This window comes from Vulpes vulpes, chromosome 6, assembly GCF_048418805.1.
Source record: "Vulpes vulpes isolate BD-2025 chromosome 6, VulVul3, whole genome shotgun sequence".
NCBI lineage: Eukaryota > Metazoa > Chordata > Mammalia > Carnivora > Canidae > Vulpes > Vulpes vulpes.
The window spans coordinates 40,671,309-40,683,087 of NC_132785.1; the positions used below are offsets into that span (position 1 = coordinate 40,671,309).

Sequence of the window (11,779 nt, forward strand, 5' to 3'; positions counted from 1 at the left end):
CAAGGTGTTTCCATTAAAAAGTACCGATTTTAAAAACTAATAACTTAAAACTGCCACATATGCAAAAAAAAAAAAAAAAAAAAAAAAAGATCCACAAAACATTCTCCTTTCCTTCTGAAGGTTTTACAATGCATTATTATCATTAGCCAGTCTTTTACTATTAAACTTAAATGGCCAATTGGCACAAACAGTGACAAATCAGTGGTGGAGACCATTCTTCCACCACTGATTAAGACTGGGGTGGCAGGTATTGGGGATAATATTCATTTAGCCTTCTGAGCTTTCTGGGCACACTTGGTGACTTTGCCAGCTCCAGCTGCCTTCTTGTCCACTGCTTTGATTACACCCACAGCAACCATCTGTCTCATGTCACGAACAGCAAAATGGCCCAGAGGAGGATAGTCAGAAAAGCTTTCAAAACACATAGGTTTGCCAGGAGCCATATCAACAATGGCAGCATCCCCAGATTTCAAGAACTTGGGACCATCTTCCAGCTTCTTTCCAGAACGATGATCTATCTTTTCCTTCAACTCAGCAAACTTGCAAGCAATGTGAGCTGTGTGACAATCCAGCACAGGTGCATGTCCAGCACTGATTTGGCCTGGATGGTTCAGGGTAATCACCTGAGCCGTGAAGCCAGCTGCTTCCATTGGTGGGTCATTTTTGCTGTCCCCAGCCACGTTGTCACGACGAACATCTTTGACAGATACGTTCTTGACATTGAAGCCCACATTGTCCCCAGGAAGAGCCTCACTCAAAGCTTCATGGTGTATTTCAACAGACTTTACTTCATCTGTAACATTGACTGGAGCAAAGGTGACCACCATACCAGGTTTAAGAACACCAGTCTCCACTCGACCCACTGGGACAGTACCAATACCACCAATTTTGTAGACGTCCTGGAGAGGCAGATGCAAGGGCTTATCAGTTGGACGAGTTGGTGGCAGAATGCAAGCCAGAGCTTCAAGCAGTGTAGTTCCACTGGCATTCCCATCTTTATGGGTGACTTTCCATCCCTTGAACCAAGGCATGTTAGCACTTGGCTCCAGCATGTTGTCACCATTCCAACCAGAAATTGGCACAAATGCTACTGTGTTGGGGCTGTAGCCAATTTTCTTAATGTAGGTGCTGACTTCCTTAACGATTTCCTCGTATCTCTTCTGGCTATAGGGTGGTTCAGTGGAATCCATTTTTTTAACACCAACAATTAGTTGTTTTACACCCAGTGTATAAGCCAGAAGGGCATGCTCATGGGTCTGCCCATTCTTGGAGATACCTGCTTCAAATTCACCAACACCAGCAGCAACAATCAGGACAGCACAGTCAGCCTGAGATATGCCTGTAATCGCGTTTTTGATAAAGTCTCTGTGTCCTGGGGCCTCAATGATGGTCACATAATATTTGCTGGTCTCGAATTTCCACAGGGAGATATCAATGGTGATACCACGTTCACGTTCAGCTTTCAGTTTATCCAAGACCCAGGCATACTTGAAGGAGCCTTTTCCCATCTCAGCAGTCTCCTTCTCAAATTTTTCAATAGTTCTTTTGTCGATCCCACCACATTTGTAGATCAGATGGCCAGTGGTAGACTTGCCCAAATCTACGGGTCCAATGACGACGATGTTGATGTGAGTCTTTTCCTTTCCCATTTTGGTTCAGGTTTAGCGGTGGTTTTCATGACACCTGTGTTCTGGGCAAACCCATTGCGAAAAAGCTTCAATCTATTTTTAATTAATTATTGTGAATTATATAACATAGGGATCCAAAATCATTCTTTTGTAAATGAATATCCAGTGTTCTCAAAACCATTTATTGAAAAAATATCCTTTTCCCATTGCATTTTCTTGGATTCCCTTGTCAAATATTGGTTGATTCTACGTGTGTGGGATTATTCCTTTCTAATTTGTTCCATTGTTCTATGTGTCTGTTTCTCTGCTGGTAGCATACTATTTTTATTACTGAAGTTTTGTAGTATAATTTGAAATCTAAATTATAAGGTGAATAAGTTATGAGGATCTAATATGAAGCATGGTGACTATATTTAATAATACAATACTATGTTTTATACTTGAAATTTGCTAAGAGAGTATATCTTTCTTTTTTCTTTTAAGAAAGGGAGGAGCAGTGGATCCCTGGGTGGTGCAGCGGTTTGGCGCCTGCCTTTGGCCCAGGGCGCGATCCTGGAGACCCGGGATCGAATCCCACATCGGGCTCCCGGTGCATGGAGCCTGCTCCTCCCTCTGCCTGTGTCTCTGCCTCTCTCTCTCTCTCTCTGTGTGACTATCATAAATAAATAAAAATTAAAAAAAAAGAAAAGAAAGGGAGGAGCATTGGGAGAGAGAGATTCCCAAGCAGACTCCAATCCAGTACAGAGCTTCATGGCTCAATCCCACAACCCTGAGATCAAGACCTGAGCAAAATCAAAGGCTGGATATTTAATGAACTAAGCCACCAAGGTACCCCGAGAGAGTAGAATTTAAAGGTTCTCATCACGCATACAGAATTGGTAACTATGTGAGACGATGGATGTGTTAATTAGCTTAATTTGTGGTAATCATTTCACAATATATACATGTATCAAATTATTACCTTGTACACCTTAAATTTAAACAATGTAATTTGTCATAGCTCAAGAAAGCTGGGAAAAAAAACATATCACTGTGTCTTTTGATATAAGAAGGAGAAAAATGTAAAAGTAAAAAAAAAAAATAAAACCTCATTAACTAGCATTTCAGTTATATTTTATTTTATGTGTATAATCCATTGGGCTTTGCCCTAAAAGAAATTTCAGGATGCATCTTTACCTCCCATTGGGCTGAGATGGAAAAATATCATAAAAGCCTATGGAAAGTAGAAATTCTTTGTTTCTTAATGAAGTTGAAGAGCATAATGCTCTGGTAACAATAACCTCTGGGTACTCAAAATGTGAATGAAAAATATGAAGCAAACCAGTAAACTACATGAATCTGCCCTCAACTACAATGAAACTTAACTTGAATGTTTCTAATAAATATGCTGACACTTGCTTTTTGCCCTGGTAGAATTAAATTGAGACACAATAACTTTATTTATTGTTTGTTTGTTTGTTTATTTTTAAACTTTGTTTATTTTTATTTTTATTTTTTATTTTTTTGTTTATAAACATTTGGAATTTTATTAAAAAAAAAATCACAACCATGAACATTGTTACAGTTAGAGGCCCTCTTGGTTCTCCACAATGATACTGAGCATGCTCACAAGGGGTTCCCATTGTTTTGTCTTTAGTTAAACAATCATCTTTAAAAGAAGGAAAAAAAACTGGGCACACTACCATTTAACTTGTTTTAATGTTTCTTCACAAATGGTGAAAAATACTAAAGTACAGACAAGGAATAATCATAATGTTGTGGCCAACATTATAAATATGGAATTATAAATTTAAAGCATTTTCTGGTTTAAAAAATAAATCTGGTAGTTGGTGCAGCTCTGCGGGGCCTCTGCGTCTAGTAGGGCCGGTCCCTGCGCTCCTGACGGTGCTCGCCTTTGTCCATTTTTCCAGGTCCTCCACGCCCGCCTCTTCTTCCTCCCATCTGTTCCACCAAAGGTCCAGGGGGCCCACCAGGACCGCCTCGTCTTCCTCCGCCAAAGCCACCTCGGTCCATGCCGCGGCCACCACGGAATCCCCCTCTGTCTCCACCGCGGCCACCTCAGAGCATCCCACCGGGACCACCGCGGTCCACGAGGCCACCTCTTCCTCCCCGCATGCCACCAGGGCCGCCTCTGCCACGGTCACCGCCCGGGGGCGGGAAGGGTGGTGGAAGGAAGCCTTCAGGCTTGGGCCTTACACTGGCTGCATTCTGTTCTCCAGGCGAAGCTCTGGTTTCCACACCCCGGATTGGGGCACTGCCAGTCCCCAGCTCGGTGCTGGAGTTTCCTCCTCCAGATGGGTTCCCTCGGGAACCCCGGGGTCCTCTTGGGGGAAAGCCACCTCTGTCTCCTCCACGGCCTCCCATGCGACCCATGGGGGCCCCAGGACCTCCTGGGCCCCCTGGACCTCCAGGGAGTGGCGGTGGCATCCCTCTGCCCTCACGGGGAGGCATACCTCCCCGCATGCTGTTCATTGGAGGTTTCTTCCGAGCAAGAGAAACCTTAAGTTTGCTTCCTTGAAAATCTTTCCCATCAAACCACTCCACAGCAGCCTTGGCAGTTGGTGGGTCTTCATAGGATACTGTAGCATCACCTTTGGGCTTTCCTGTTTCCTTGTCCAAGTAGATATGGATCATGGGTTGTCCGGTTCTCTTGTTCATCTTAACAACTCCGCACTGCTTAAAGAAGTCAGCCAGATCATCTAGAGTCACATTGTCATTTAAGCCTTGCACATAAATTGCACTGTTGTCAGAGTCTTCATCTGGATCTACAGGTGGGCCTAGATCAAGATCTGGTCCTTCATCCATGGGTCCACCAGGCTTATTGAAGCCACCTCGCTCTCCAGCGCTGCCCATTCCACCGCGTCCTCCTCCCTGCCCACCTCTACTCATGCCTCCACGATCAGATCCCCCTCTTCCCCTGCCCCGGTTATCAGGGCCACTCATGCTCCAGTTCTCTCTTGGTCCGGAAAATCCTCCAGACTCCTGCCCATAAACACCCATGCTACTGGGGTGGTCCTGTCAGAATGAACTCTGCTGCCTGTAGCTGCTGCTCTGTTGGCTATATTGACTTGGAACCTGGCTGTAGGATCCAGTTTGGGGGGGATAACTAGTGGGCGGCTGCTGCCCATAGCTGCTTTGTTGACCATAGCTACTCTGCTGTCCATAGCTGCTCAGCTGCCCATAGGTGTTCTGCTGAGAGTAACTGCTCTGATCATAACTAGTCGGCTGTGTAGAGGAGTAGCTGGTAGGAGCATAAGATGGTGGTGCTGTGACTGGCTGCATGGGGTAGCTCCCAGGTACCTGGGGATAACTGTAGTTACTCTGTCCATATCCTAGGCTGGGCTGGTTATAACCCCCTGTGCTAGATTGAGGTTGACTAGTCTCAGCGGGTTTGTTACCATCCTGTGGTCTTGCAGGTGCGGTGGCTGCTGGCTGCTGCCCCTAGGCTGGGTAAGCAGGTTGAGTGCCATATGCAGACTGAGCTACATAGGAGGCCTGGGTGGTAGTGACCGTAGCAGTTGTGGTATCATAAGCACCAGTGCGGTACCCCTGGACAGGCTGACTGTATGCCTGGGGGGCAGTTGGAGTAGTATAACCAGCGGGAGGCTGTCCATAAGAAGTTGCATAGGCGGTCTGCCCACAGGTCGCAGTGGTCTGAGCCTGGGTATAGCTGACATCAGTGGGCCGTCCATAGGTTCCATAACTCTGCTGCCCATATGCCTGCTGGGTGGTCTGTGCATATCCTTGAGTTGGTTGGGCGGTGTATGCGCTGTAGCCCTGCTGGGCTGCAACTTGGCTGTAGGTACTGTAATCCGTGGACGCCGTTTTCTCTCCTTCCCTCTCGTTCTCTCAGTGTCCGTCTCCCTCTTGCTTTCCCTCTAAACTTTGTTTAAAGGGCAAGTAAAAAACTTGAAAATGACAACAGTTATAAAAAAGATCCTGGGCAGCCCCGGTGGCGTAGCGGTTTAGTGTCGCCTGCAGCCCGGGGGGGTGATCCTGGGGACCCAGGATCGAGTCCCACGTCGGGCCTCCTGCATGGAGCCTGCTTCTCCCTCTGCCTGTGTCTCTGCCTCTCTCTCGTTCTCTCTGAATAAATAAATAAATCTTAAAAAAAAAAATCAAAACCACCATGAGATACCACCTCACACCAGTGAGAATGGGGAAAATTAACAAGGCAGGAAACAACAAATGTTGGAGAGGATGCGGAGAAAAGGGAACCCTCTTGCACTATTGGTGGGAATGTGAACTGGTGCAGCCACTCTGGAAAACTGTGTGGAGGTTCCTCAAAGAGTTAAAAATAGACCTGCCCTATGACCCAGCAATTGCACTGCTGGGGATTTACCCCAAAGATACAGATGCAATGAAACGCCAGGACACCTGCACCCCGATGTTTCTAGCAGCAATGTCCACAGTAGCCAAACTGTGGAAGGAGCCTCGATGTCCATCGAAAGATGAATGGAAAAAGATGTGGTTTATGTATACAATGGAATATTACTCAGTCATTAGAAAGGACAAATACCCACCATTTGCTTCAACGTGGGTGGAACTGGAGGCTATTATGCTGAGTGAAGTAAGTCAATCGGAGAAGGACAAACAGTGTATGTTCTCATTCATTTGGGGAATATAAGTAATAGTGAAAGGGAATATAAGTGAAGGGAGAAGAAATATGTGGGAAATATCAGAAAGGGAGACAGAACATAAAGACTCCTAACTCTGGGAAACGAACCAGGGGTGGTAGAAGGAGGGAGGGCGAGGGATGGGAGTGAATGGGTGATGGCACTGGGGGTTATTCTGTATGTTGGTAAATTGAACACCAATAAGAAATAAATTAAAAAAAAAAAGATCCTAATTTCATTCAAGTTGAAGATGTTTCCCCAAATGGCGGAAAGTAGTTTATAACTCAATTCCTTCTAAATTTCCAAGTTTCAGTCATTTGTCAGTTCATCTCTAAATTGGTAACTTATACCAATTATTTTGCTTGGAAGGTTAATTTTGTTCTTTGTTGGTTTGATTATGGATTTTTTCCCACCAAAATATCTTTCATGGTATCTAAGACTAAAGTATCTCAGTTCCAAAATGATCGGTTGTTTTACTTTCCCATTGCACAAAAGCAAAGACAAAGTTCTCATCAACACCATCAATAATTTTGGTAAGAAGCACAGCATATCTTGAAAAGTAAAAAGAATACTTACTACTCTCCCCTTCTGTGGTAGCCTACTAGATAAAATTAATACCTTAAAAACTGTAATACATAACTTATTGAAGAACACTTTTGTTCATTCTAGCTGTAAATCATGCACAATTTAGTGTTATCCAGAAGGGAGAGACAGAGGTAACTTTTCTGGATTGTGAGCTATCCTCATCAATTGTTTTAGACTCGTGACAAGTGAACTCAAAACACTAACGGCAGAAGCTTCCTATCAAATATTATGTGTCTTGTTTGATGTATTATAAATTAATGCCTTCAGCCTAAATAACTTCATGATTATTTAATCCTTGCATGCTTATGGTCATTGTTTCACAATGACCAGCCTTCATGGGCCACTGGGTGGTGAACATTTCTATCACATATCCTTACTCCCAAATTTCCCTTTTGCTGAAATTTTTCATGTTTTAATAACACCAAGAAGAATGTATCCTATCCACCTATCACAGGAGAAAAGGAGGAAAAAAAATCTATAGCTACTTCTATTCTAATGATTCTTTGAAAACATAAATTTGTTCCAAGGAATCTGATCTACTAGGGAAGAATTTGAGAATAATGTAATGTTTTTTTATGCATGATTTCATCCATGGAACATTACATCAATGTAATGAACTGTGTGAGTAAGAATGTGCAGAATACACACACAAGCACACACCATGAACATCTATCAGGTCCATCAGTTCTGCGTGTGTGTTTGGACTCGGACCCATCCACATGTGCTTTGACAACTTACAACTTTCTCTCTAAATGTCAGATAATCCTTCTTCCACTTCTTCACCATCAATCACAAGAGTTCTCAGAGCCTATCTCTACAAGCAAACTTCAGTATCCATTCAAGGTAAGGTACCACATAAATTGTCATATTCTATTTACATATTTCTTAACAAATTAACATCTGTTAATTTATCTAATACTGTGCTACACATTTTTTTAGTTTCCTGTTTCTTTTTTTAAGTGTTTCACTGATAAAATTTTGACTGTTGTGCCCTAGAGCCATTTCTCTGGTAAGCCCTACCCTTCATTGTGCAAATTTGCATGACTTTGATAGTTTTGTATAGTGTGATGATTTATAATGAGGTGTCTAATTTTAGTCCACAAAATTTGTAATTCTAGATGAAATGGGGGCTCTAAAAAATTGAAGGTACTAAAGGTGACTCAATAAAAGAAAAACCATAAATGTCACCACAAATCGAACACTGAAATAACAACAAAATTCAATGGTTTTATGTCACCTCAAAGGCACTGATAATGACTAAATTATGAAAATTATTCTAGAAAACAAAAATGCGAGAATAGCTTTCTACCAAAATAATAAGTAACCATGCAATTATTATCAAAATTATGCTAATTATATCTGAAAATCATTCCTAAATTGACTATACAGAGAAATAACCATAAATGACATTAAGAGTACAAATGATGGACTCAGAGTTTTCTCACTACTTTTAAGAGACAAAAGCATCTCCACCTCAGTAAGTAGAAGATAAGTAATCCAGTGGAAAAATTGGCACAGGGCAATTATACAGTTTATAAGATGAAAAAAAAAGACTCCTTAAAATTATAATCAACCTCCCTGCTAAAAGGAAATAAACTCAATGAAATACATTTTTTCCTATAATGCATGTCAAACATGAAATTCGCAATTTCTAATTTTGGTGAAAATTGGAGGAGTGTCACTAATCAGTGTTTCCTGTTGTTTGGAGCATAAATCTGTACATTTAGACTGAATTTAACTAACAATATTAGAAGTATGAATTATCCATAATTCTGCTCTCTTACTTTTAGGAAACTAGCATAAAAAATAATTTTAGCGGGTGAATATATATGCAAATATATATAATTTCATGTCTCTTTTCCATAAAACTGTAGCAAAATAAATAAAACATTTCTAATAGGCTAAACAAAATATTTTATATTCATGTGCTGTCTTACTCAGCAGCAATGAAAAGAATGATATAGTTCTACATATATTTCATAAAATAAATAGAGTATAGTCTGATATTAAGCAGTATGTGTGTAGGGGTGTGTGTCCATAAACATAAACAACTATCTGGAAAGATATTCACTTAACTGTTAACAGAGTTACCTCTTGGATGGAATTGAAGAGATATGTATAGGTGAAAAAAAAGAATTCGAATTCTTACAATACATTCTTTTAAAAAAAAAAGCATTCTAACTTTTAAAAAATTGTATTTTCATCATTCCCTATTTCCCAAATTATTTAAGAATTGAAATATAAAAAAGCACATTATAGAGAATTGCAATTGGGCCTTTACAAAAGAAAGAATTATCTCTCTAAATCTTACTTTGAACACAATAGCTAGATGTGTTTTTCAGTTCTCTCTGGCTCAGAAACACAGCTTTGTAAAATCTGTAGCTTTATATGATCACCCACAAAAAGCGATCTTTCATATTATATACATGGGAAGGGAAAATGATTCAAGTAGCATTAGGGTGATACAACCAAATCTATGTCTCCAGCCCACCTTATACAATTAGTGATGGGCGTCTGAATCACAATCAAAAGGCAGGTTACTCAGGGTTGTCAAAATATAATGTTTCTCATTCTTCAATATTTATATTGACACATCAGCTACTGGTGATAGGTAATAACTATTTGAAGTAAACTTTGATTATGTAAAGCTAGAACAAGAGATGGTATTGAGCAATATACAAGAGTGATGAAAAGAGAATTAAGAGAGATCATGTAGACTGAGTTACTAAGTTTTGCCTTTCCAGGTCTTCTCTCTGAGACTTGTAATTTGAAGTCGATGAAATCAGCTTTCATACATAGTGATTCTTCATTTATCTGAACAAACTTGAGTTTCAGTTTATATCGACCAAATGTATTTAATTAGAACATTCTCTATGATTTTTCTCTAATTCTCTAGTTTGAATGATTTCACTTACCAAATCACAAATTCATTTCTATCAAATCCAAATACACACAAACTACACAAATTCTGAGCACACAGTGAAATAATTTTTAGTTTTTTTCATAATAGCAGGTGAGCCTATTATTTTATATGTAAGAAGATCTTCCAAAGAAAAAGTGTCGAGAAGTTGGGAAGAAACATACTGAACATATTTTTAAATTATGTAACCAAAATACTATTTAGAAACAAGTTTAATGCATATTCCTGACTTTGTAAATCATCTATAATTTTGTTCAATTAATTAGTTTACTGATATTCTATGTTTGAGAGACTATAAATACTTTTTTTAAATTTTATTTATTTATTTATGATAGTCACAGAGAGAGAGAGAGAGAGAGAGAGAGAGAGGAGAGGCAGAGACACAGGCAGAGGGAGAAGCAGGCTCCATGCACCGGGAGCCCGATGTGGGATTCGATCCCGGGTCTCCAGGATCGCGCCCTGGGCCAAAGGCAGGCGCTAAACCGCTGCGCCACCCAGGGATCCCCTATAAATACTTTTTGAAAAACAAAACAATAAAGGTATCTTATTGAATTTAACATCTAGGTTGCAAAGATAATTTAAGAATATAATCCACCTTTTAGTTACTATAACTACTGATCTTATTATGTATAATATGACCATTTATTTTTGCATTTAAATTTCTTCCGAATTTCCTATAAGCAAAGAATTTCAATACCAAGTGTACACTAATTGCCTATTGTTGTATGAAAAAGCAAGGGCAATAAACAACACAAATAAAATACTTCCATATCCACAACTGATAGTAATTTAAACCAAGAAGACTCCAGGAGAATTATGAAGACATCAATACTCTAGGATGTGATAATCGTTTTATGCTTTTCTCTCTGTCTCCATCTTTTATGTCTGCAAAGAAAGAGTCTAAAAGATTCTGGTTGAAGGTACATTTGAATGAATACATTAGTGGATTTTTTTAATCTTTCTTTAAGGATATTTGTATTTAAATCTTTTTCATCTATATTTGAATAATGAAAGATGCTAAGAAGAGTGGCATGAATAGTGAATACTTAAATGCAATTTTAAGTGAGAGAAAAGAACTTTCTCTGCTGTTATTTACTGAGTGAAGAGAACATATCAGTCCTCCACCTACATCCAAATCAATCTTTCTTACTCTTTTTATGTACCCATCCTGTGATTTCTAAGTACTTCGCTACTAATTATCTATCTGTGACTCTCTTCTGAGGACTGCCCTTGAGCTACTTAACTGCTGTGCTGGCAAGTACAGTGAGCAGGAGGTACCTGTGTTGGAACTTTGCCAAGTAATAATTTTGCTCAGCTATTTCCCATGTTCCGCTCTGTTTCCTTGACTTCTTTATCAGTCTTGACTTGAGCATTTCCTTTAGAGGTACCTTGAATACAAATTCTTATTTAAGACCTGCTTGTGTAAAACCCAACCTAAGACAACACCTCTTTATCTTTCATGCAATCACACACACAGCACACCTGCACACATGTACACACATGCATCAATACAGTGATAATTATGGTGTGGCAATAAATATACTGATGACCAAGCCCTATTGTGAATAACCTTGCTCTATTCATTTTAACAATATTTTTTCTTTTGAAGTAATATTTCCAGAGCACTTTCACCAGTATTATTTCACATGATCTAAACAAATAATGAATGAAAATAGCTTACACAATAGATTAGGAATAAGAGTTAATACAGTTCATTATAGGACTAGTTCACTTGACTGTATGCGTTTAGAGTGTAAGAAAAGTTATTACTTGAAAATTGACACTGTGTAGCCATGATTATTAAGTGAAAAAAAGAACATAAGTATCTTATCTAGTGTACTATCTATTAAATTATGAGCTCCATAGGTAGAATAATTACAATAGGGAGTCTAAAATTGTTTTATGTTTTTTTTTAGTTATTTTTAAGAAATATTTTCAAAACAAGTATTAAATAAAATATGTTTTAAATTATCAAAGCTGCACCTAATAGAGACTTGATTCCCAAAGCATTGGATTGGAAACACTGGTAA

General features: G+C 39.6%; 1 pseudogene; it reads right to left on the minus strand.

Moving 5' to 3' along the window:
• Positions 1–3,482: 3,482 nt before the first annotated feature.
• LOC112923755 (RNA-binding protein EWS pseudogene) lies at positions 3,483–7,615 on the minus strand (annotated as a pseudogene).
• Between the last annotated feature and the right edge of the window lie 4,164 nt (positions 7,616–11,779).